The 27024-nt window shown below is 35.6% G+C and overlaps 1 protein-coding gene and 1 long non-coding RNA gene across 3 annotated transcripts in view; both read right to left on the bottom strand.

The window, feature by feature from the left end:
- The window catches only part of DACH1 (dachshund family transcription factor 1), a 472093-nt gene that overhangs the window by 371822 nt on the left and 73247 nt on the right, over nucleotides 1-27024 (bottom strand). The gene's annotated exons all lie outside the window — the stretch shown is intronic.
- On the bottom strand, nucleotides 5506-16253 carry LOC111819612 (uncharacterized). Of its 2 annotated transcripts, XR_002823194.1 has the most exons (4): nucleotides 15013-16253; nucleotides 11249-11339; nucleotides 9620-9661; nucleotides 5506-8887 (listed from the first exon to the last, which is right to left on the bottom strand). It is a non-coding gene; the product is annotated as an uncharacterized LOC111819612 (long non-coding RNA). The 2 variants fall into 2 exon arrangements; XR_002823193.1 differs by lacking the exon at nucleotides 15013-16253 and having other exon boundaries at nucleotides 11249-12090.

The following is a 27024-nucleotide window of genomic DNA, read 5'->3' as shown; positions in this document are numbered from 1 at the left end:
TATTTTAATATAACTTTAAAAACAAAATATATTGTAATGGCTACCCTAGTACCTTTATATACTCTGTAATCATATGAAACAGTGCACACATCCTTGATTGAACCCATACAAAGTGCTGCAATGTTTATGCCTAATTCTATTATTTTTATTATACTCATCATATTTCCACGGATCAAAAGATACTCAGTAATTATTAAAGGACAATTAAGTGGACATAACAAAATTTGCAACTATATTAATATACAAATTTTGAAACAGGGCTGTATTATTCAATAGGTGAGGTAAGCATGGTGTTTATCTTGCTTACCAGATCATCTATAGTGAACAACTTCACATTTTTTCACCAGGTCAAAAGATTCTGCTTCTAGGTATAGCTGGCGTCTGTCTCTCTCCTAACTCCACAGCACCCTCCTACAGAATCAAAACCTCTTTTCAAATTTACAGTCCCTGACAGGGACGGATTACTCAGTGAGCAAGGTTTGCTTACCTACTAATCTGTAGTGAACAAATTTCACATGGGTTTCATGAAATTGTTCACTACAGATCAGTGAGTAAGCACAAGTAAGCCTATGCTTACCTCGCTTACTGGGTAATTCACCCCTGTTGTGAAAACATATTAAGAATATTACAATAGAATTTTTTGCCATATATTCTAATTGCTATTTTTTTAAATTTTTTCCCATACAAAAATTTATGCATACATTGTTATGTGACTCTAATTGCTCTCCGCATACTGTGACAGCACACTCCTCCTTTCCACCCTCGATTCCCCATGTCCATTCAACCAGCTCCTAACCCTCTCTGCCTTCCCATCTCACCTCCGGACAGAAGCTGCCATTTAGTCTCTTGTATCTACTTGAGCTAAGAAGAACACTCCTCACAAGTATCACTTTATGTCCCACAGTAAAGTCCAATCCGTGTCTGAAGAGTGGGCCTCAGAAATTGTTTTAGTTCTGGGCTGATAGAGAATCCAGGGGCCATGCTTTCCAGGGTTCCTCCAGTCTCAGTCAGACCATTAAGTCTGTCTAATTGCTATTTTAGATTAAAAAAATATATATGATGTTTGTTAATTTTCTTTTATATAATAACATTCAATTTAATTCACAAAATCTCCTTAATCTAATCTGCCTAAACCTGTAGTAGATAGCAAATTTGTGATAAATCTCTAGGGATTCAGGAATTTAAGTTTTATCATGTTTTTAGATATAAGTATTATAAATATTAGAATATATTCTAACAACTTTATCAGTTTCTGCTTTAACTCAATACTGACTGAACCAACAAAATATTGGGTAATGATAAAACCTGGCATTTTAACCAAAGCACCAATTTTTTGGTAACAATCACTCCCACTTGGCCCCAAGCCCTTTAATCTAGTACATCTGTAATGATCTCATAGTACTTTCAACGATTATTTAACTCTTAGAAGAAAAAAATATGTCGCACTATATGTTTCAAAAATAAAATCTCTTCTTAAGCTTCACAAAGCAGAACAATTCATTATTTGATCTCTTTCCAGGTTCAAAGTCTGTCTTATTACAGTACTTCAAAGTAATATGTAATCAAAGACAAACAGCTGTGAAAACAATCTTTTATTACTTTACTATCATTGAGAATATATCTTTGGAGTAAACCAGTAGAAACGGCATACAAATAATCTCCCTGAAGGTTGTCATTTTGCATTTGTTCACAAACTGTACACATTTATCTTTAATTTTGTTTATTTATTTAACTTTATTTCCTATAAATAGACTAATGGCACAATCCAGTCACTGTAATTTTCATCCAAGGGGTGGAGTGGGGGGACTCCTGAAATAACAACAAAACAATGAGTGAGCAGCCCTAATGTCAAATAAATGCTCCTAATGAACAAACTTTTCTAAATGATATTCAGTGATGTGGCACCTTGGGTTAACATTACCCTGAAATGGAATCATATTTTCTGAAGTTTATGCTTTGAGACTTGCAGTATTGTTCAACTATAAATTGGTATGCATAATTTTAATTTATACGTCAGTGGTCCCAATGACACTCTACACCCTCTCATCAACATGGTTAGGTTCCAAACATCAGGTCGTTATGCAAAATTGGCATTATGTGAAAATGGAGGATGATCACATCTGATCACAAAATGGAAGATGACTACATCATTACATAACTGCCAAACCACTGAGAATCATGGCCCAGCCAAGGTGACACATAATCTTAACCATCAAAGCCAGTGTTACCATTCTTTACTGCCAAAAGTATGTGATTAATGCGCAAAATTGTCAGACAGTAGATTTTTTACTATCATCAAAAATGCAAAATGTCAGATACTGAGATAGTCGATAAGTGAGGAGAAGGCGTATTCTAAAAATGAAACAGAATCCAAGTAATCAGCTTCTATGGTAGTTGCTAAATTGACAAAATTATTCCCATATTTTACTCATCACACCATAGTTTGGTTATGTCTCTACTTAGCATGGAGGGTTTCTATCATCAACATGCAATTAGACTGGACAATATAATATAAAGTGTTCCTTGGATGGGAATGACTCCCTTCATATGCAAGCACGTAAAACACTATAGAATTCAGGGTAGAAGTGATAATATTCTACCATCTGATTACAACGGAAAACATGTGAAGGCAGAAAGAAAAACACCCCTTGAGTGCATAGTATATGCTGTAGTTGTTGTTTTTGTGTGCTATCAAGTATATTCTGATTCATAGCGATCCTATAGAACAGAGTAGAACTGCCCCATATGGTTTCCTAGGCTGTAATCTTTATGTGAGCTGGTCAGCAGGTCTTTCTCCCAGGGAGCCTCTGGGTGGGTCTGAACTGCCAACCTTTCAGTTAGCATCTGAGCACTTAACCATTGTCCCACCAAGGCTCCTTATAGTATGTGCTAGAAATCTTATACATTATTTCATTTTGTTTTGGTGCCAAATCTCTGAGGAAAGCATTATTATCCACATTTTACTGACATGGAAACTAAGTTTAAAAAGCTGAGTAACTTATTCCTGGGTTAATGTGACTCCAAAGCCAGTGTGTTCTTTCCACTAGACACGGATGCTGTACATTCTAGAACAGACTTTCTAGGTACATGTGTTCAGATGCTCACAAAAAATACTACACTTCCTAATAAAGCCAATTATTTTTCAGAAGACCCTAGGCATGATGACATAGTCAGGGAAAAACTGGGTCACTGTAACTGTATACAAAACTAAGTTGATGATTTGTCAACACAGGCCAGAATCAGAAAGATCACTGTTTCCACATCTTTATAAACATATTACTAAGCCAGGAGCAATGTGGAATCTGTGCCATCACTCTTACCCAAAGATATGGCTGAAAGATGCTGTGAATATGCAACCTCAAAGTGAGAAAAATGGACAGACAACAGCAATTATTATGGGACCACGTCCACATAGGCAAACCACATAATTAAGCCTGTGGCGTGAATTTTGGAAAGATAATGTTATGTTCACTTTCTGCTGTCTCAGGATAATCATCAAACGGTTTAGTAACTTTGTGTTGGCATAAAAGTTCTTTCTCTGTAGAGATATAGATAGATATAGACAGATAGACAGACAGATAGAGGGAGATACATAGATATCTGTGAAAGACATACATACACTAACTATAAATTCTTTTCTATTTACATATAGCATAGTTTTAATTGCAAAATATGAAGTCTGAGCTGAATGTAATTGTTACAGATTTCCCTCTGTCTTATTAAGATTATCTGAAGCCCGCTACAAGAGAAATTTAAAAAAAACTGTGCAACACTAGACAGTAAAAAGAAATTATTAATTTTTTTCAAAACGTTGTTGCAAGTAAACCTAGCTAGAAAGTCTGAAATCACATTAGCATAAACATTAATACTCTCTACTTTAAATAACAGTATGTAAACAAAAATTTCCTAGAAAATCTTTGCCAGCCAAGTGTAAGAGTAATGAAGAAAACAGAATTACTTATTTGAAGCCATGATCCTTTGATTCATAGTACAACTCGGTTCAGTTTTACTGGTTACTAAATAAACAGTATCAGAATTGGAAATGGATTTTATGCATGACTCAATTTCCATAAAAGTTAATTTCCTGACTTTTCAGTTTGATTGCATCAGAAGTTATTCAGTAAAAGAAGGCAAAACAAAGCCAGTTACTCCAGCTTTGGAATAATTAAGCAGTAATTTGACCAAACATTTCCTTCCTTCCTGTGTATTTCTCAAAGTCACTGTTACACTACAAATTTTAGCAGAAACATCTTTAATGGGTGGAATCCATAAGGGAAAAATCCCACAGTAAAATGTTTCACAATCAGGGTTAGTAGCAGTATCATGAGATCACTTTTTACTGCTAATTTTAGAATGTATTTCGGATAAACTTTTGACTTTGAAACTTAAAAAAGGTCAGATTACAGAAATGACAGTCACCATCACTTTTACATATGATCCCAACATGTAATTCAGTTTATTAATATGAAAATACACCCTATGGAACATTAAATAAAGAGTATGGCATTATAATTTAGATTATTTTTATGCAATATTTTATTATCATATTGATATAAAGAATTACGTTGATTAATGTGAATTCAATGTTTCTAGTTTGTGGGATGTTATAATAAGCAGTAAAGAGGGAGGAACTATCAGTCTTTGAATTTCTAGAGCCTCCAGATCATTTGCCTCCATTAAAAAATTATCATTCATAAGATTATGTGAAACGATCCCTATCTGCCTTTTAACTTTTTGTGAGCACTTTCTTACATATTATTTCATTTCATTAGTTAATGAAAATTTTTAAAAAAATTAAATCCTACCTATCCAGATCAAAAAACTGGCATCTCATTTACCAGTTCCAGTTGCCATCAAGTTGATTCCAACTCATGGTATTCCCATCTGTGTCAGAATGCAATTGTGCTCCATAGGATCGTCAATGGCTGATTTTTCAGAAGCAGACTGCCAGGCCTTTCTTTCTAGGTGCCTCTGGGTAGACTTGAACCTACAACGTTTTGGTTAGCAGCTGAGTGCATTAACCTTTTGCATCACCCAAGGACAGCATCTCGTCTACCCCCAAATTAGCCCAGCTGCTGCTTTTACTTTGCCAAATCCTTGACAAATTCTTTAATCCTTATCTTTCATATCTACTAAATGGCATCTCATCTGACTTGATCTGTACAACCTGTTCTTCCTTCATCACCCTCAACTGCCACACTGTCTTAGAAGTCTCAGAAGCCTCTCATTCTATGATGCAAACATCTGATAAAACTAAAACCCAAACCAGTTGCTGTTGCGTCAATTCCAGCTAATGGTGACTCCACGTGTGCAGAGCAGAACTGCTGCACAGGGCTGTCAGGCCTGTGACTTTTCAGAAACCTATCGCCAGGCTTTTCTACCGAGGAGCCTCTGGATGGTCTTGAACTGCCAAACTTTCAATTAGCTGTTGTTGTTGGTCGCTGTTGAGTCAATCTTGACTCGTGGGGACCCCATGTGTGCAGAGTGGAACTGCTCTGTAGGGCTTTCAAGGCAGTGAACTTTCAGAAGCAAAATGCCAGGCCTCTGGGTGGGTTCGAATCATCAACCTTTCAGAGAGTAGTCAAGTGCTTAACCGACTCCACCACCCAGGGACTCCTAAACATCAGATAAGCATCCTGTACAGGTCTACCCATTAGTTTCCTATCTTAATTATCAACCAAAATTATCCTATCTAGTCTCTCGGCTCCCCATAATTCCTTTTATCCAACGTACTTAACTGTTTTACCCACTCTGTTTACAACCAACACCATGTCGTGATTTTCATGGACAGGGACATTTCTTCAAATAGCAAAAAGGGGCTCAGGGATCACCTACACTTCTGCTGGGAGACAGCACAGTGTAGTGAAGAGAAAAAGAACTTCAGAGTCAATCATGGCTTGCAGCCTTTCTCCACCAAGCTGTTTTGTAACTTGAACAATGAGTCTCAGTTTCCTCAATAGTGAAATAGGAATAATGATATCTGCATCACAGGGCTATTATAAAGTTTACATGGACAAAATTTTCAAAAATGTCATGGTAGATTGTAGGTGCTTATCAAACTTGGTATCATTACCCCTCTTCTAGGAAATCATGCATGAATAAGAAAAGAAGTGTTCTCAATCATATCCTACCCCACTTTTAACAATATATATGAATCTGTATGTAATTATACTGACAGAATGATTGCATCTATATATGCCCACCATTTTAGAAGTAAAAACTCACTGAAACTTATAGACAGCCTATGGAAGAGTGGCAGCTGACCTCAGCCAGTCATTTAAAATTTTAACTAGCCAGTCATTTACATTTTTAAATATTTGCGTACAATATTCTCACCCTTCTCTACCACTGCATTCATTATATATGGATTATTAAATTAATTATAAAATAAAACTATTAGAACTGAACTGGATCTTATAAATCAACAAGTAAATCATTTAAGTTACAGATGAAGACACTGTATTCCAGTGGGTTAGATGACTCATTGAGTCTTGACCAGTCAGTATTAGAAGCCAGAATTCTGACAATGAATTCACTTTCTTTCTAGTTTTTTGTGATACTTTGATGTTTACATAACTCGAAAAGCAATTAATTTTTAAATATATATTCTTTAACAGATCTTTTCCTTTGACCATAGAGCAAAAGCTAAATGAACAGATTCCGTGATTTATGTTTTCAAATTTCCCCTCAGTCACCAATGGGAGCATTCAATAGTTCTTTAATTAACTTTTCACGGATTATAGCTTTATAATGTTGACCAAATGCCTCCAATTTTAAGAAAAATTTGAGTTGACAATTTTGTTAAAAATGCTAACTTTCAAAAGACGTAACTATTGCTTTCTTTTATAATAAAAGAAATGTAAACTGCAAATTTTTCTCTACTGATTTATGTTGAAATCATATCTCTAAAGCATATTTCTTAAGATGCATTGTAAGAGCCCCCCTGAAGTTGTATGTATTTATCAGGTCTGGTTTAAGAACATTTCCAAAAAATACAACTCGGAAACAGAATAAATTTGCTCCATTATACCCTACTAAATTGTTATAATAGGAAGAACACTAGTCTAACATGTCATTTGTTTATCAGATTATTACAAAGGGAAGGTTGTGTTAAAGTAGATACTAGAAAGTGGGACTTTTATGATATTTTGATTTTAGTACTTCAAATAAACAGATTCAGGTAAGGGAGTTTTTCTCATCTTTCAGCAATATTTGCGTGCCATTTCATAAAATTCAGCTTTGATACTTTTTCTTCTTTCGTCCCATCTAAGTCAGGCTTTCTTAAGCTATGGATATACTGAAAATATAAAAATTTAACATGCAAAACAAGCACTAAATACCTAACAAATATATAAAACAAGCAAGGAAAAAAGGACAATTTTTTGATAGTTCTGTTTTTGAATTTTAGAAGAAAACTTGACATCACTCCACCAAAAACAACAACAACAAAAAAAGAAGTTGCCGTCAAGTCGATTCCGACTCATAGCAACCCTACAGTCACCCAGATATTTGAAAAGGACAATTGTAATACTGTAACATCATAATTTAGAGAACAGATTGCAGAAAATGACAAAGCTAAGAATACCTTGGGTAAGGCATGTTAACTTTTCTGTGCCTTAGAACTTTTGCCTGGTAAAAGTACCAATCTTACTGAGTCATTTTGTAAAGTAAATGAAATAATCCTTACAGATTGCTGTACGTTTAACCTAAACTGTAGCAGGATCTCAATTAATAAAAAAAACAAAGCAAACAAAAAACATTTTGTTTCACGGAGTCACGGAGTTACTTGTTTCCCCTCCAAATCTCCTCCATTCCCTTCTTTCCCTGGAAAACTCCCTGCGGCCTTCAACACTCAGCAAACTCATTTCCCTGTTTCTCTCCTCACCATTCCTGGCCACCACTGCCCAACTACACCCACATATTTATTCTGTTTCTATTTGTGCAAACCTCAGTTTTTGTACTCATCACATTGAGTTATACAGACTAACCTCTCACCCCTCTGAGTGATGAGCTTCCTGAGAACAAGAATTCTGGAAGCCACTCTTCTGTTTCAGTGCCTGGCATATTGCGGGTGACTCATAAGGTTAATGAATGAAGGTAAAAAAAAAAACAAACCCGTTGCCGTGGAGTCGAATCCGACTCATACTGACCCTATAAGACAGAGTAGAACTGCCCCATAGGGTTTCCAAGGAGTGCGTGGTGGATTCGGACTGCTGACCTTCTGGTTAGCAGTCAAACTCTTAACCACTATACTATTAGGGTTTCCATGAATGAAGGTAATGAAGATCATATGGGATGGTATGTGTTAGAAGTCTCCACAAACCAAAAAATATCACATATCTTGTTCCTAATCCAGTCTTGGGTGAGGGGATCAAGAAAATATGCATGGAGATCTTAATAGCTAACTGTGGCCTGAGTGAGGATTAGCCTAGCAAGGGGAAGAAGGAGGAGACTTCCAGATCAAAGCAACAACATATGCAAATATCTAAAAGTTAAAAAGACGTTGGCAAGTTAAGGTAATTGAGAGAGTTTCAATGAGGCTACGGGTAGAGTTTCTTCTCTATGATGTACTAATTAGTCTATATGACATCAGCACTGTTACATATATAATGAATCAAAGATATAACAACTGACTGAAAGCTTTTACCTTTATATCATTTTTATTTCAGATGATTCTAAAGCACTTACTTAAGCCACTGCCGTCTAGTCGATTCCCACTCATAGCGACCGTATAGGATAGAGTAGAACTTTCCCATACGGTTTCCAAGGAGTGACTGGTGTATTCAAACTGTCGACCTTTTGGTTAGCAGACTTAGCTCTTAACCACTACGCCACCAGTGTTTCCAATACTTTAGAGAAAATATTTTATCACTGGTGTAAAACATACCTACATAAAATATGAAGGGTATTAAAAATATTAAGATATAAAATAGAGAACAACCACATAATACTGAAAATTCACAAGCAGAGCTACTATAATTATTGACGTTAAAATTCATATCTCTCTCTTAAGAAAAAATATTGTTTCTCCCTTCCCCTTGTACTCCTACTCTTCCATCTATAAAGTAAAAAACATTTCTACTATTTCTTTTCTTTTCTCCTTTTTTGAATTCATTTTCTATTCTCCTTTTTTGTCTTGCTTTTTGACCACTCCTTGAATAGTAAAATACATTTTAAAAATATTAGTAAGAATAATCACTTTAGACTAATCTCCAGTTTGATGGTATGATTATTAATAATGCAAGAAATAAAATAAGATGATTGAGAAAAAAATAATGAAATTATGTTCTATATAGCCAATGAATATACTTCTAGAGCTTTATCTTCACTACTGTTTTCCAGAATGATGGTATGTAAGTTTGAAACTCTGGCTATGTCTTCTTTTCTGATTATTAGTTTAAAACAAAGGTCAGAAACTCTAATGTGTCCAGAATCAGGCAGGAAACAAACAGATCTTGCAGGGGGTGGGGTGAATCATGCACAGAGGTCCCATGGAAAGAAGGCAACCAGTACTCTAGAAAATTGTCATGCTGATATGAGACCAGAATTTAGAGTTTTTAGAAGATATAATAATCTTGAGTTTTTAAATTTAAATCACCATTTTAAATTTGCTACTTACCTCAGATGGTTGAAAAATCTTTCTGGTCTGAACAAAATTTGTCTATAAGATACAAAATTGGCAAACGTAGTTTAACATAGCTTTTGATTTTTTTTTTTGACACAGACCGCACAAAAGGCTATGAAAATCTGTATATGTTTAAAAAAAAACAAACCACATATTGGATAGAATCATGCCACGCCTCAGAAAGCTTTAATGGCTCCACATTGTTTACCACAGTGTCAATTTCTCAACCAGATGTTCATTGCTCCATAAAATTTGTCCCCCACATCTTAACGTATCACATCACCCTACAACGTGTTAGATTTTTGACAAAATGAATACACTCTCCTCTCATGCCTTTCCTATTTGCTCAAAATCCATCTTAAACATCATTTCATTAGAAAAGCCTTCCTTATCTTCTTAATATCTCAGTCTCTAATGACAGATATTTGAGACTTGATGTAAAACTTGCAACAAATATTGTCTTGTATTAAGGTTATCAGTATATTTTTAAATCTTCCATGAGAATCATTGAGCCGGGGACTGTCTTAGTCATCTGTGTCCATCACCTTTTTCCCATAGTACATAATCCGGTGATAAACCAGGCACTAAACCAAACTGTGTTAACTCTTGGCTTTGCTCTCACACCTAACAATTTGAGAAATCAAAGAACAAGATATTTATTTATGCTGTTTATTATAGTATACTTGAAATTTCATAAAAACCCATTACTGTCGAGTCAATTCTTACTCATAGCGACCTTCTAGGGCAGAGTAGAACTGCCCCATAGGGTATCCAAGGCTGTAAATGTTTATGGAAGCAGACTGCCACATCTTTCTCCTGTGGAGCAACTGGTGGGTTCGAACCGCCAACCTTTTGGTTAGCAGCCGAGCACTTAACCACTGTGCCACCAGCGCTCCTTATTTGCAACTTAGATGGTGGAAAAATATGTATTATCTGATCATGCTATTGCAGACTGTTAATTCAAGAAAAAGAAAAATAAAACTGCTAACAAAAGTATAAGTTATTTTCTCTAATTCCTTCCGAATAAGATGATTTTCCCTAACCCTCAAAAAGTAGTCTTCAAATTCCTTGAAGCCATTATCAGGAGAAGGATCAATAATAAGAGACTGGGATCCACAGTAAAGACAGTGCTTCAGAATATCAGCGAGTGGCCAGTGTGCGCGCGCGCGCGCGCGCGCACACACACACACACACACACACACACACACACACACAGACACAGACACAGACAGAAGTCATGAAAGTACACCAAAAAGATTAGTAAACGTGTGATTCAGGGATCTAATATCAAACATAAGGATACTTAAATTTGATCCTTAGTGATGACTTCATGAAAAAATAGAAAGCAAGAAGTAAAAAGAGAATAGAAGCTACTTAATCTCTACCAATTTCCATTCTCATTCTGAACCTAAACTTTCAACTTAAGTCTTAAAAATGGGGTTCTAAAATTCTCTGCAGAAATATGGAATTATAGAAAAAAGAGACAAAATCGGTACATATATAAAGAAGCTCAAGACCTTTGCCTGTGTTTTCCTATCAAAGGACAGGCAGAGGTTTCTAAAAATGTAAGATAAGAGAATTTAAACATTAATTACGGGAGGATTGAATAAATTCAAGAAATACCTGCTGAGCATCTGTTATGTCTCAGATATTGTGCTAAGTGACCAGACTGCAGAGATGATAATAGAGAGTACCTCCCCTCCAAGAGTGGAACCTTTAGTAGAAAGGATACAGAAAAAATGAATGGTAAGAATAGATTATAAGGGAGAGTGATAATGGGGGTAATTGAAATCTAAATACCTTGCTATCATATACGTAACTCTTGCTCTTAACTCTTAACTCTTTTCTCAGGAAAGTTTCACAGAGAAAGTGTCACTGGAGCTGGCATTTAAAGAATTAAGGGGAAGGAACTATAAAGAAAAGTCACCAAATGTAATTTAGGTTATATTTAAGGATGATTTTTTTTCCCCCTTTACAAAGGTGTAAAAATAGAAATAGGATGAGATTAATTCTAATATATTTTCTCACTAACATAAGCCTAGCGCTTACCCTGGAAGACAGAGTATAGATTTCTCAAGGTAAAATAATAAAACCCATAATTTTCAGAAGTAGTAGTATGGAGTAAAAACTTCTTAAGGACCACCAAAAGGCTGCCATCTTCATATGCAATAGAGACAGGTTAGTAAATTTGATTTTTTTTTGAGGGTGACATATACCCTAGCACATGTTTGGATTTGTAATGGTGATTTCAAGGACCTGAATAAATAATTTATTACACATAAAAAATATTTTCACTGATTTCCAGTCTCTTCAGTTCAAGGCATTTTCTTAACTACTGGAAGCTCAATTAGTAGGCAAGACAGTGTCTGTCACATAATCCAAAAAAAACCCCACTGCCATCAAGTTGATTCTGACTCATAGCAACCCTACAGGACAGAGTAGAACTATACCATAGGATTTCCAAGGCTGTAATCTTTACGGAAGCAAACTGCTACATCTTTCTCCCGCGGAGCAACTGGTGGGTTCAAACCACCAACCTTTCAGTTAGCAGCCAAGCGCTTTAACCACTGAGCCACCAGGGCTCCTCTGTTATGTAATAAGCACTCAATAAATAGTGTTTCAATAATTGAACATATAGAAAATAAGCAAATGATTAAATATAGTACTAGAACAAATCTAGTACTTAAAATGGAGTTTTAAAATTCTCTACAGAAATACGGAATTACAGAAAAGAGAGACAAAATTGGTACATATATAAACAAGCTCAAGACCTTCCAGTGTTGTAGGAAGCTTCATTATTTTAAGTCTGAATTCATCCAAATAATGGTCAAAATTCATGTGATTTACACCCATTCAATAAGAAAATAGTGTGTATTTGGCTTAACAAACTAGAGACTATCTATCACTTTTACTCCACTCACGCTATTTCCAATATTGTGAATTTAATCCTTACAGCTGTATCAACTCTCTTAGTTGTCCAATGGCCAATTCTATTCCGCTGTTTTCTCTCTATATTAGAATTCATCTAAACATGCTCATTAGCCAAGGAAAGTTTTGTCATTATGAAGTACTAGAAACAGAGATAAATTCCCTGAAGATTTTCTGATCCATTTCTTGACCCATTTAAAAAAGATAATCAGGTTCCTTAGCCTTCATTGTAAAGAATTTTTATAATAAAATACTCTAATAAATAGAGTAGCCACTTGATGAATTATCCAGGTCTTTTCTAAAACTTCAGCAATGTATAGATCCTAATTGACAAGTTTTCCTCCTGTTAAGATAAGTATGGAGTAATGATAAATAAAAAAGGAGAAACTAAGGATTATTTATAACATATAATGGGATCCAAGGGAAATAAAATACACCCACAGAGTCCTCTGAACTTTCTAAAATTGCAATTTCTTTTTTATTTTCAAGCTCTGACAGTTCTAAAATACAAGGGTATCCTGAATCACAAAATTAATAAGGGCTCAATTAGCCCTTGAATTCACAGATTTAAAAATATACAGTCCTCATAATTATAAAGAAATCCTGTTATATCTTTGCCATTTGCTTCAATTTTATTTTTTTGCTCATTTTCAAGAATAAAATGATGGAAAGAGGTCTAATAATTCAGTGAAAAAAATCCTGTTAGCATCCAAATGTGATTGCTTGTGAACATTTAGAAATCAACATCCTACAAGTAGCCAAGAAATTATGCTGTGTCCAAATGTATGTGATACATTCCAACTGGTTTTTAGAAGGCTCTGTCTACATCGCTAACCAGTTAGAAGATAATAAAGCAAGACATAGGCTTCCCAGTGCTGTTTTTAATGACAATCATATCTGTCTTATGATGTTAATGTGTTTTTAAAGCTGTGCGCGCTCTTGTATCAAGGAGATGTTTTAACTTCACGTGTTGGGTCACCGCTTTTCAATATAACTGAAAAGACTCTGTTGACTGGGCTCAGCTCATTGCACAAAGCCTGAAAGGCCCAGTGATTGCCAATGGGATGGTATGGTCAGGGCTAAAATCTGTAATCCCAACCCTTAGAAAGGTATCTTTACTGTTTTGGCCTAGCATCTTTCTTCTCTCCATATACTCATCCTCCTAAGATCTTTTTTTGGACTCTGCTCTTTCCAGCAAACCAACCCCATGCTATTTCCAATCACCTATTTTTCCACTGGAGACTCTGGGTGATGCAAAAGGTTAACACACGCAGCTGCTAACCGAAAGGCTGGCAGTTTGAGTCTGCCCAGAGGCACCTTGGAAGTAAGGCCTGGTAGTGTACTTTCAAAAAATCAGCCATTGAAAACCCTATAGAACACAGTCCTACTCTGACACACATGGGGTCACCATGAGGCAGAATCAACACAACAGTGAGTGGTGGTGGTAATTTGTTCGACTGTCTATCCAACTACCAATCACAAAACACCATTGGTATCCATGGACAAGCATGATCTCCTCTCTCAACTCACTAACAGACAAGTACCAGAGATCAGGGCATACCATGAGGGGCAGGTATTAATGGATAAGGGCTTGGAACAGGACAAGAATGAATATGGGGAGGGGAGGGAGGGGAGGAGCACAGCTTAAAAATGGCAAAGTTCAGAAGGAGGGAGAAGCCTAACATATCAAGATTCAGAGTGAACAACAGTAATAAAATAAGGCCTTGCAAAATAAAACCCATGCCTGAGTCATCCGTTTTCGGTGGAATAAGAAGACAGAGGCTAAAAAAAAGTTTTTATATAGCTGCGTAAAAACATTTAAGCCTCAAACAATAAACAAACATTTGTGAATATAGATCAATGTAGTTTCCATACTTACGATACTTTGAAATAGAAAATATTAAGTAGATGCCATTATTGCATTACTTCCTTTCAGGATGACAAATATGGTAAGTGGAAGTTGAAATGGCAGCTACAGCTTCAAAGCCAGTTAAGGTGAAGCATGTTTTGTCAGATGAGAAGAAAAGTAAAGTATTCATTTCTAGATCTAATGATTCAAGCATATTGCTGCTATGTTCATAAAAGTTGTAATGAAAAGTAAAAAGGTTAATAAAAGTATATCTTTACGACTACTCCAAAACTGGCATCTATGTCAACATGTAACATTAACTCCAAAAATAGCCTTCTGAATATATATATTTTAGTCATGTCAAAATGACTACAAAAGGACACGAAATTGTTTTGTTTACTGGCTATTATTAAGTCCAACCTCTTTCCCTTGAGGACGAGCCTCTTCGTGATATTTATAATCTCATCTTTTACAAACTGGGTCACATAAAACTTCTGCAAGAATCTCAGGAGGAAAAAAAACATTAAGCTTTTCTATTGTTTCTTCTTCTTTTGGTTTATTGTGCATTGCTAAACTGACAACACTTATTTAAACAATTTTTTTTTTTAACCTGACCCTTTTCTTCCTGGACCAAGGAATTTTCTCCGTCACAGAGTAATAGAGCTTGAAAACTTCAGCATCAGCAGGGAAGGCAGGCACTCCTTAGCCAGCCACTGTGAGACAGAGAAAATGCAATTAAGGCTCCCACCAGGGAGAGAGAACTAAACAAAACCTGCGTCTTCACACAAGAGCCTTTTTCTTCAATGCGAAGTACAAGGCCTCAAATCATGTTGGTGAGATGCTAGCATTTAGGACAACACACTTTCAGATTTTCTCACAGCAGATCAAAGTAAATAATGCAAGGGCAGCAAACAAAAGGGAAAACTCCAGTGTGCTTACATTAAAAAGAGATTACAGGGGACTTACAAGAGATTGAAGGAATAGATGACATTTTTAAAAACATAAAACCACGATCTTTAAGTACAGCTGGCGAATAAAGTCTAGTCGTGTTACTTAAGCTAGAGTGACGAACCACAAGTGACTTATCATTAGTGTAAAATTTAAAAAATCAAAAAGCTACTTGGACTTTATTATATTTTTTTCTGCATTTTTAGTTACACACATTCCTGTTCCTCCCTTCCTAGGTGTTAGGATTTTCAAAGCCTAGAGTCATGACAATTGACACAGGGAATCATTAAAGTTATGAGCCTTCTCAAATCAGTGCCACAGAATATGCACTGCACCTTAGGGATCGAAGAAATGTAGCATCGCTCCACTTCCCTCTTCCTCCTGAGGACAGTAATCAGTCATAAAAGCAGCTCTCCTCCTTCATATCAAGCCAACAGCTGGAAACTCTTCTGCAATGTTAAATTTAGCATGATCCCCTTACTAGGCACTGAATTTAGTCTTGTGGGTCTGTTCTACTATCCTAAATGACTACTTCAGGGCCGTAGTTTATCCTTTACTTTTGCATAAAATTCTCATTGACTTCGGTGCAACTCTATAAAGGAAGCAAGGATTGAATATCATCTTTTAATGCCAAATTTACTACAGTTGAACAAAAAGAGAGGAAGTCTGGGAGGCTCATGTCAATAAACAAAAGATATATTTTTGGGAGACTTAATCATTGAAAGGAGCTTCAAACGAAGTTTTTGAACTATTTTTTGAAATATAGTGACCCAATGGTGTCCAGAATTTAGTGGCACTCGGAGCCCTGGTGGTGCAGCAGTTAAGAGATAGGCTGCTAACCAAAAAGTCAGTGGTTCGAATCCACCAGCTGCTCCTTGGAAACCCTACAGGGCAGTTCTACTCTGTTCTATAGGGTCGCTAGGAGTCAGAATCGACTTGAAGGCAATGGGTTTGGTTTTTTTTTTAGTTCAACTAGTATATAGCAACTACTCTTCTGCTTTGGCAGAAAGTTGAACGGTAGGCCACAGAAATGTTCCAAAACAATTCACTGCTACAATAAATGCCAGACTCAAAGAGGCAGTGTGGTATGGAGAAAAGATTACAGGACTTAGAATCCATATACATGCAAGATCTGGTTCATGTGTTACCATTTTAACTTTTCTGGGAGTCCATTTGCTGATCAATCTATGAAACGAGAAGGTTGGGCTAGAGATCTAGTTCCTCCTGTTTTTTTCCCTTCCAGAATATTCGTTTAAATTCACGTATTATGTTAGTCTGCATAGATTGTTAGTCTACCTGTCTCCTTCGATAAGCAGCTGCTGGGCCACACCTGTGGCATCATGCTTGTGTTGTGTGTGTGTGCGGAAGGTAGGGAGGTTATATAAATACATACATATACATTCACGTGCAGCCCAGGTGGAGCAATGGTTAAGAGCTTAGCTGCTAACCAAGGGGTCGGCAGTTGAATCCACCAGCTGCTCCTTGGAAACCCTATGTGGCAGTTCTACTTTGTCCTACAGGGTCACTATGAGTCGGAATTGACTTGACAGCAATGCGTTTGGTTTTTGGTATATTTTCACACACACATTTAACTTGAATCAAAGAATTTTGTATCAAAGTGATTACATAAACTTAATATTTATGAGCAGTCTTACTTCCAAATTTAAAAATCTAATATGTGAAGAAAAATATCTGTCCTTTCTGCCATAGTACATTTCACAGCCCACCCGCCACACTTATATACACAAACAGGCAAACCTGTTACCTCTACATATATTCATAAAAGATAAAACATACTCAGATACTTTTAATTTTAGAAAGACTACTCACCAAGAAGCCAAAGGTATTTGGACAGACATGTTTGGCTAATACACAATAACAAGAAAAGTGAACCAAAGTTCTACTCCATTTTTTTCACGTCACAATGGAAGAAAATGCATAAAGACATGCCTTTGCAATAACTTAAATAGAACTTGTGTTGCAAAACCCTTATAAGCATCCACACTGAAGCATTATTAAGCTAAAACTAATTTAGGGAAATTTATTCTCCAGAAATCAAATCAATGTTGACAAATATGATGCTAAGTTCTGTTTTAATTGCACCAACAAAAGAAAAGAAATATTATGTGTTACTTACTAAAATTCTTTCTTCAAAAATCCAAAGTGGAAAACAATCAGCCCACACTCACTTCACAAGAAAGCTATTTGTCACATGGACAAAGTAAGAAAAGTTCAGTTCTCAGTGCTTCATATACATATTTAACTCCAAAATTATTCAATCTTACTTACTTTGTAAAATATATTATTTTACTCTGTTTTGAGCACAGTACATTTAATTTAGGAAGAAACTAAAAAGTGTAATATGAAAACTGGCAAATGCAAAAGCAGTATTAAACTGTCAATCACAGCTGATATTGCAGGAGTTCATTATTTAAGTGAATATGAAGATTAAACACTAACTACATTATGCAAATCAATTTAGACATAAGAAAAAAATTTAGACCTAAGTTGGCAAAGTGCATAAAGTTTTGCTTGAACTGTTGCAATTCTATTTATCCCATGTAGCATACTATTTCTGAGTCTATCACGTGTGTATATAAGTCAACATATACACATACATCAAAAGTTTTGTATGTAAAAATTTAGATTGCCTTTTCCTATCACCTGTTTCCATGACTCCAAAACAGTGCATTATAAAAATTGACATTAAATCTTTTGGAGGGGTGGAGAAGTAGCTATTGCAAACTAAATGCATTTTTAACCCATTAGCAGCGTTTTCTCAGACATATAGAAATTTGTATATGTGACTGATTGCTGGGCAATAAGCCTGGGGAACATGTAAATTGCATTTCCCCCATGGTAAATTGCAAACGAATTAGAATATTGGGCAGACATAAAGAATGCAATCAAATTCTGGCTTTTTACTGAGCTTCTATTTGACTTAGTATGCATTTGAAACCCCCCCAAAATTGTGTTTCTCAGGGTCTGTGACATCGCAGGCCATGAGAGATTCAATGTCAGTGGCGGCATACAAATTTATTAGTCTATAAAATTTGACATTCTCTTATTTATTCACAGAAGGACAAATAAGATATTTTTTCATACCAGAAATATCTGGGAGTGTTTATATGCCGCTCCATCTGGAGGATGCAAATAGTCAGAACTGCTTTACAATTCAGTAGGCAAAAGCCCGCTGAAGGATAACAAATGACTTCATGGTGAAACTGCTATTGAAATTCTTTCAGTATGTGATATTAAAAACAACTGAACAAACAGAGATAAGAGGCAAATAGGATTTGAAACAGACCTTTTTTTTTTCTTTCAGTGCAAAAGAAAAACAAATGAATGCTCTAGTGGAGCCTATATACATATATATATACCTTTTAGTGATTTCAGCGCATGGATTTACTTAATGCGAGAGAGTTTTGACTGAAGCATCTCTAGAAGTTTTGCTGAAACCAATGGGACCAGTTCTAAAACGCATCACGTGGGCCAAGAATTACAATTCTGAAGCTTAAAGAAGGAGGAGGAGTCAACATAACTCTTCTGATGACTTGATTTACAGTCTGACTATTTGCCGCTTGGTGTAATGCATGTATGTGGGGGTTTAATAAGTATTTGGTGATTAAGAAGGATTGACACAGTGGCTGCAATAACGGGCTCAAGGATAACAGTGGCTGTGAGGATGGTGTAGGACCGAGCAGTGTTTCGTTCCTTTGCACACAGGGTCGCTATGAGTCGGAACTGACTCAACGGGACCTAACAATAACAACGACATTTAAGAAAGATCTTTTTTTCTTTTTAATGATCCAGTTTGTGAAGCTACAAGCAAAAAGATTAGTGTAAATACTGTGAGAATAAAAAGACTATAATGAAAGCTATCTAAGTTTCACTGAAAAACATGCATTTCATTCAATTTAATCTCTCTTGTTAATTGGAGCTGTGGTGGCACAGTGGTTAAAGTGCTCGACTGCTAACCAAAAGGTAGGCAGTTGGAATTCACCAACGGCTACCCACCAATAACGATGTGGCAGTCTGTTTCCGTAGGGATTTACAGCTTTGGAAACTCTGTGGGGTCACTATGAGTCAGAATCGACTGGATGGCAGGGGGTGGGTGTTGTTAAATTGCCATTAAGTCCATTCCGACTCATGGGAACCCCATGTGTTACTAAGCAGAACTGCTGCATTGGGTTTTTGGCTGTAATCTTAACAGAAGCAGATCTCCAGACCTTTTCCATGAGTCAGAATGGACTCAACAGCAACCAACAACAACCATTACCACTGGGTGGGTTTGAAATGCCAAACTTTTCGCTAGCAGTGAAGTACAAAAGAGAAATTCTACAGGTATTGACTTTCCAAGTCAAACTAACATCGTTAGTAACTTTTAGGTGATCAGGGAAGTCAAAACCTAAAAAAAAAGAAAAGCATTGCTTTGGAATGATTATTTTTATCTTAAGCTTTGAAGGAAAGATGAAAGACTATTTAGTTAGGTGCGCTCATTTTTATTCTATGGCTGGATCAAAGTAACTATCTCTAAATTTACAAAAAACTTCATAGAGCCCTTGGTAATTGAAGAATAGGCTAAATGATCCGTAACAACAACATACGAACATAGAATCTGCCAAACAAAACTCAGATTATCGAGTCTTCAAATGACCCATTATTTTGCCTAGAAATAACCAGTGACCAAATATCTGATTGAAACCCTGACAAGACAATGAAATCCAGATACTCCCCAACATACTACATATGCATGTTAATATATAATGGGTCAAAATTAGCTCCGTCATATTCTGATGATTATCTTTTAGTTTGATCGAGACTATTCTTCAAGAATGAGTCTACATGCTTACACGTAAAAGCTTGCCATATGCAAGTGGCTGTCCTAATACAACCTATTTCCTCTTTTGGACATCTTAATAATGGTTTACACTAGATGAATGAATATTACCTCTTGAGGCTAATGCTCAACCATTATTTTCTTGATAATTTATTATACAATAACAGTGTGGAATTATTCTTAAAAATAATAACCTTTCAAGGGAATTCAAATATAGATGGGTTTATAATCTTTTGATGAGTAATAAAGTTTCATCAGAACTAATATTGCCCAACTAAGACTTGTTTAATTATGGAGAGAAGCAGATCCCTCTAATCGAGTTTGCTCATTTCACAAATTCAACGATCAAGTCAAGGTCAGGATTGTCAAAGTCTAAATCAAGCATCCCCACTTCAAACACACTTTGGGCCATGGAAATTGCACCCTCTCCTCGAATGAATGGTACATTTTAACTCTACCACTCATTTAGCACGATTGTGGTTCCTCTTGTGTTTTTTCCTTTGAATTATTTTGCTTCTAAGCTTCTTATCTGTAGATTTTGCTTCCTTACTAGATTATAGTATTGGAACCACAATAAAACTTAACATTCCATATAAAAACCAAAAATCCATTGCCATGGATTCGATGCCAACTCATAGTGACATTATAGGACAGAGTAGAACTGCTCCATAGCGTTTCCAAGGAGGAGCTGGTGGATTCAAACTACCGACCTTCTGGTTAGCAACTGTAGCTGTTAACCACTGAACCACCAGAGCTCCTAACATTCCGTATACAACCCAGCAAAATACAGTTTACTATAAATTCTATGCCCTGTAAATATTGCCTAAATAAGTTACATTTAGTTCTGATCTCCAAAGCTTGATGTAGACAGAAATAATTAAGTACAATTCAAACCAGAACAAAGATTATTACGGAGTTGAAAGAAACATTGCTTTTAACATAAGTTTTTTAAAGTACACACACACACACATACACCCCTGGAATGCAGGCAGCATAGGAAAAAAAATGAGGGATGATTACCTTTTAGTCTGTACAGCAATGTATAGATGGGGCCTAATGGTTTCCTATTTTCCTCAAAGATGAAAAACCAAAAAGTGTTTTTAATTACAGCAGGATACTTTTAGTTTTGATATTAAAAAATAAACTCTGAAAATAAATTTATACACAACACAGGCTAACAAAGAATACTGTAGAACCACCTTTGTAAAATTTTAAAATTGAGATGGTAAACTTTCAGCATGGTCCAGATGTTTACATATTTTCAACCCACAGTCATCTCATTGCCAATATGACCCTCTATTAAATGGAAATATATAAGCATGTTATTGCATATAAAAAGGCATATACTTTTAGTGGTGGATGGCTATCAATCTACTTCATCTAGTCACTGTATCATTTTTGAAATACTTATTTCTTTGCTCTCAGGGTTGACATGCCGCAGTCAATAGAGAAGAACTATTAATATCAGGTAACTAGAACTAAGATAATTTGCATTAATTTTTCCTGACTCTTCATGAAATGGGAAGAACAGAAAGGGAGGAAAAGGTAATTAGAACAAAATAGAATAATCTGAAAACTGTAAGATACTATATTCCTAAGAATGTTATTCTTAAGGAGCTCACTCTTGGAAAACCTTTTGGCCTTTGTAGTAGTCACCCTCAATTAAGGAAAAACCAATTATATTAAGAATACCACATTTTTTAAAGTTTAACTGAAAGACCTGAGGATCATAAGAAAGCACTGGTAAACTTGTTCAACAAATAGTGACATGGTTGGTAAAGCAGAAATAGGATAATGGGTAAAACTAGTTAATAGTTTTATGTGAATGTCTAAAATTCTCAATTATCTTTAAATTGAATTTTTTAAGAATAATAACATAAAAACACGTATTTATTGAAGAATAGAACTTCTATTTACTTTCATTCAAAAGCAGCTTAGCTAAGGCTTTAAGACTCAAGAAATAACGAGATACAAGACTCTTCAAAGGCCTTCAAAGTAGACAGAAACTCTTAATTCAATTTCCATTCCTCCCATCTCAGGCTCCCTCCTTCCAAAGGTGATCATCTCTTCCAGTCTAGTCCAATCCAGTCACCGTTGAGTCGATTCTGATTCAAGGCAACCCCATGTGTGTCAGAATAGAACTGTGCTCCATAGAGTTTCCAATGAGCTGGTTTTTCAGAAGTAGATCACCAGGCCTTTCTTCTGATGTGCCTCTGGTTGGACTGGATCTGCCAACCTTTTGGATAGCAGACAAGTGTGTTAACCATTTACACCACCTTGGGACTCCTCATCATCCCTTACTGTTGACTAAAAGACAAGAGGAAAAGAAATTTAACCATTTGAGCATCTACTATTTCATTTACTGAGGCTCAGAATGTTTAAGTAACTTGACCAAAGTCACATCAAGTACACAGAGCTAATAAGTAGGAGGGCTGGAGTTGGAAACTAGATCATCGTTCTAGTTTTAAAATCTTTTCATTTCCATTAATAATAAATTTTAATATTTTTGAGAGAGACCTTATGGACCAGACATTTTGTGAAGTACTTTGCATGCCATAACTCACTTAGCCCTTGCCATAATCTGTAAATCCAATTGTTACCATTTCTTTTTTTTCCCCACAGATTAAAAAACTAAGGCTTAGAAAATGTAAGTGACTTTCCCAACAACCCAGAGCTAATAAGTGGCAGAGGCAGGATATAAGCCCAGGTAGTGCGAGCCCATACTCTCCATCTGTGCGCCTTACGGGTTAGAAAACAGACTGAACAGATAATCCACACAACCAGAGATTGAATTACCCTGATTCGGCTAAACCGCCAAATTCACCATCCATGTACCACTCTCCTAAAGGGAGAAGGGGATGGTTGTAAACAATTCCACACACAAAAAAAAAGGGCCTTGCAAGGGCCAGGACTGACCAAGTACAGCAAATTGACATGGTATCCCTATATCAAGATGTTCTGTAATCATTGCATAGGTTTACTTACCTACTAATCTCCCTTAAAAATCATAATGAACAATCATTTTAAAAGGTAAACATAGGCAAAATTTCTTATATTTTTTTGTATCTTGACTTGACCAAAATTCCATTGCTGTTGAGTCAATTCCAACTCATACCAACCCTACAGGACCAGAGTAGAACCTCCAACCTCTTCATTAGCAGCCGAGTGCTTAACCACTGTGCAACCAGGACTCCTTTCTTAAATTGAAACTCAAGTACAAAATCTTAGAATGTTAGTTTCCCATAATTTTAACTGAAAATAAAATTTTAGTAAAAGCAAAACAAACAAGCCCCCCAAAATTAATGCCCGTTAAAGGGGAACTTCATGTTGTAGGGCACACTATCTTCTTTCCTAGGTAATCCTAACCACATTTTGAACTTTGCTAACAATAATATGCTTAGTATATGGTATTTTTAACTATAGGTATAAATCGTTAAAGGAAACGTCACTGAATTTAACAAGCCATTCCTTGAATTCCCAGTTAATTAATATTATGTCCTGTTTTTTCATGTTACTGAGTAATATAAATAGTATGAAATGAGATAATATCAATATTCCCAGCAAAGTCGATTTCTTATTTAGAGGCACCTGTCTAGTTTGGCTACTCCACTTACCAAGAAACATGATCAGAACATAAAGGAATGAATTGTTTTAAGCTAAAGACATGACACTAATGGGCCTCAAGTACTTAAAGAATGCTGTAAATTTAGGAGTTAATTAACAACTTTTTTAATGCTTTTTCTAAATCTTATGCAGTTTAATGAGACAGAAATTCTTGATATTCCTACATTGCACCATGTTTATTTTTCTTGACTCCTTGCTCTTCTTTGCCTTTTACTTATACATCATAGCTCAACTGAACTCCCAACACCTCAGTAAGGCCTTCCATCTCTCCAAGGCAGAACTGGTAACTCTTTTGTCCATAATCTCACAGCATTCATATTTTACACTAAATAATTTGATGGGAGTCAGCATCTTCCAATGGAATGCAGAAAATATGTTATTCACCTCAATGGGCACTTAACATAATGCATGACATAGGCAATAAATGTTCTAGGACATCAGGTGAAACTGAGAAAAAACAAAAATTTGAAATCAGCCAAATATATGTTTCATGCATTGTATGACTTATATAACCTTGATCAAGCTGTTTAACCTCTTTGAACTTTAATTTTGTAGCTCTAATATGGAGACTGTATATCAGGTTGCGCATCTGTCCTCCAAGACTGTTAGAATGATCAAATAAAATAAGGTACACACATTGCCTAGAATAGTAACTGGCCTGTAGTACGTGCTTACGTGGTTTACTGTTGTTAATAATTATTAATATGAATAACTTACAGCAAGAATAAATTAGGCTAAATGTTGTGAAAATATTTAAGAAATATATCATGAAACATGAACATTCCAAGCAAGGTAGTAGACTTTTGTTTTTAAGGCGTTTTAAGAAAGGAGTAAGCAACTCTTTCTGGAATGTCTTGCATTGTTGTACAAGATGGTCTTAGGAAATCATCAACCTTTCTAATTCTGTAACTGGCTTCAAAATTGTCTCAGTTCTTTGTTATGGTTACGTTCTTCATGAAAAAGGAGGCAGAATTATATAGTTTGTCCTTGTTGTACCAGAATATACTAAAAAGTAAAGAGTGCCTACTCAAGTTTTCTTTCAGTTGCATAAAAATGTAGTTGTCAATTGCCATCATGTCTATTCTGACTCATGGTGACCTCATGCGTGCAGAGTAGAACTGCTCCATATGGTTTTCAAGGCTGTGACCTTTTGGAAGCAGATTACAGGTCTGTCTTCTGAGGTGCCGCTGGGTGGGTTTGAACTGCCAATCTTTCAGCTACTGGTCGAGCACTTAACGATTTATGAAACCCAGGGACTACTGGATAAAAATAGGTGATGGAATTATCCCTTAAAGGTCAAGACTATTAGCAGGTAAAATCAACTACAGCTATTGTAAAACTCATATCTGCTTTTATATTTCCTTTAAAAAACACACAATACATTATACTATTACTTCTACAAATTTGGATGATGATAAGCTTTTGAACTGCTACCAAATTTTCGGTATCAGTAATTCCCACTGGAAATGCTATAACTTGTTTTAGTTTAATGATTTAAGGTTCCAAATATCCCCTCCAGAAAGATTTCCAAAATCTCTCAAGGCATATTTATCAGAAAGAGTGACTCACTTAGCAGGTAAACGTGCAGAAAATATTGTATTTTCAAACTAATTATAAGGATTAATTAAATCACATGAAGAAAATCACATAAAGACACATCACACACACTGTATAGAGGACAAGTAATATATTGTACTAATTTATAAGCTGGATAGATCATGTGAACATATTCAATTAGAAAATTCCCCAATAAATTTTGTCTTGTGGAAAAATATTTTATTTTCAGAAGAAATCTAGGGACTTTCAGGAACAGGTAACAGGTTTCTCCTATTAATTTTCTTTGTCAAGCATTATTGCTAATAAAAACAATTTATAATGAAAATATAAACCATGATTATTTTTCCCCTTAGAAAAACTAATGTTCTATTTCTTTTTTTCCCCAAACATAGAAACCTCAAATAAATGTTAACTAGTATAATCCTTTCACATATATTACTAGTTCTAATACTGTGGATGTTAATAATCTTCTTTCTCACTTTCTTACCTCAGATATAATCATTCTACTAATTATGGTAGAAATCTTTAGTTGCCTATTGTCATCATTGAGCTATTCTGTACTTACATTTACCAAAGCTGCTTTAATACACACACATACACACACACTTTAGCTTTTGCCTTTTACTTTAAATATCACCGACAAATGTCCCAATTTCATTCTGAAGTGTTTAAAAAAAAAAAAAAAGTGATACTTTTGGGTGATAAATTTCCTGTGAAGAGAAAACATGAAGCTGAAAATTAGAAACTTAATCCTAGTAAAACTGAAAACACCTCATGGTATCATGATACAATTAGGATAATTCTACATGCCTTCCACCAACCAGCACATTGCCTGAACTGGCTCAGTCCTTAAAGGGTCAAAATTTATTATCATTTCAGCTCATCTAATAAGTAATGTTTTTGCTGAACAAAACCAATTCCCAATAAATTCTCACTGTATTTGTGTGCTATGATTTGATTTAGAGGCCTATGGGGAGACACCATTTGGTAGCACAGGAACACACAGAGGGGTAGGTGGTGCTGAGGGGAAGTAGGGCTCATGTGCCAGAAGTGTTATTGTGTCAGGTTGATTTATTGAGTGAGCTTCACTTCACCGAATGTTCCGAGATATTTATTTCCCTAAAGGCTCTGCAAAGATATGAACAGACCCGCATCCACAGATGTCATCATTGCTCATTTTACCGAGTCATGAAATTTTCTCAACTGCAATTTGTCCATCTAAAATTGCTGTAACAGAACAATGTCAATAGTAGCATCCAACTCCAGTACCTCCCTTCTATATAAGTCTCTGTTGCCAAATTAGGTACTTCTGTGCAACTTCATGGTAATTAAAGTGACAGAAAAGTTTCACAGAAATTTCAAAATAGTGTTTCAGAGAAGTTGCTCCAATTTGTAAATCTACTTTGAGCAACCTGATAAAATGTAACTATTTAGGGGCGACCAAATAAGAATACATTAGCACAAAGTAATTTAGTCTGGCCAAAATTAAAGTAAAAATAGGTATAGAGAAGTAAAGAAAGAAAGAAAGCAGGCTGTATGTCATTAAACATACAGTTTAAAAAATGTCACCTCTCTGAAAACCATAATCCACCTTAAATTTAGTATCTTACTTGTTGGGGTATGCTTTTGTCCATGCTCTTGACCACACCATCA

Source organism: Trichechus manatus, unplaced genomic scaffold (genome assembly GCF_000243295.1).
Source record: "Trichechus manatus latirostris isolate Lorelei unplaced genomic scaffold, TriManLat1.0 scaffold00013, whole genome shotgun sequence".
Classification (NCBI taxonomy): domain Eukaryota; kingdom Metazoa; phylum Chordata; class Mammalia; order Sirenia; family Trichechidae; genus Trichechus; species Trichechus manatus.
The sequence above is the reverse complement of the archived record's forward strand: the minus strand, read 5'-3'. Positions and strand labels throughout refer to the sequence as shown.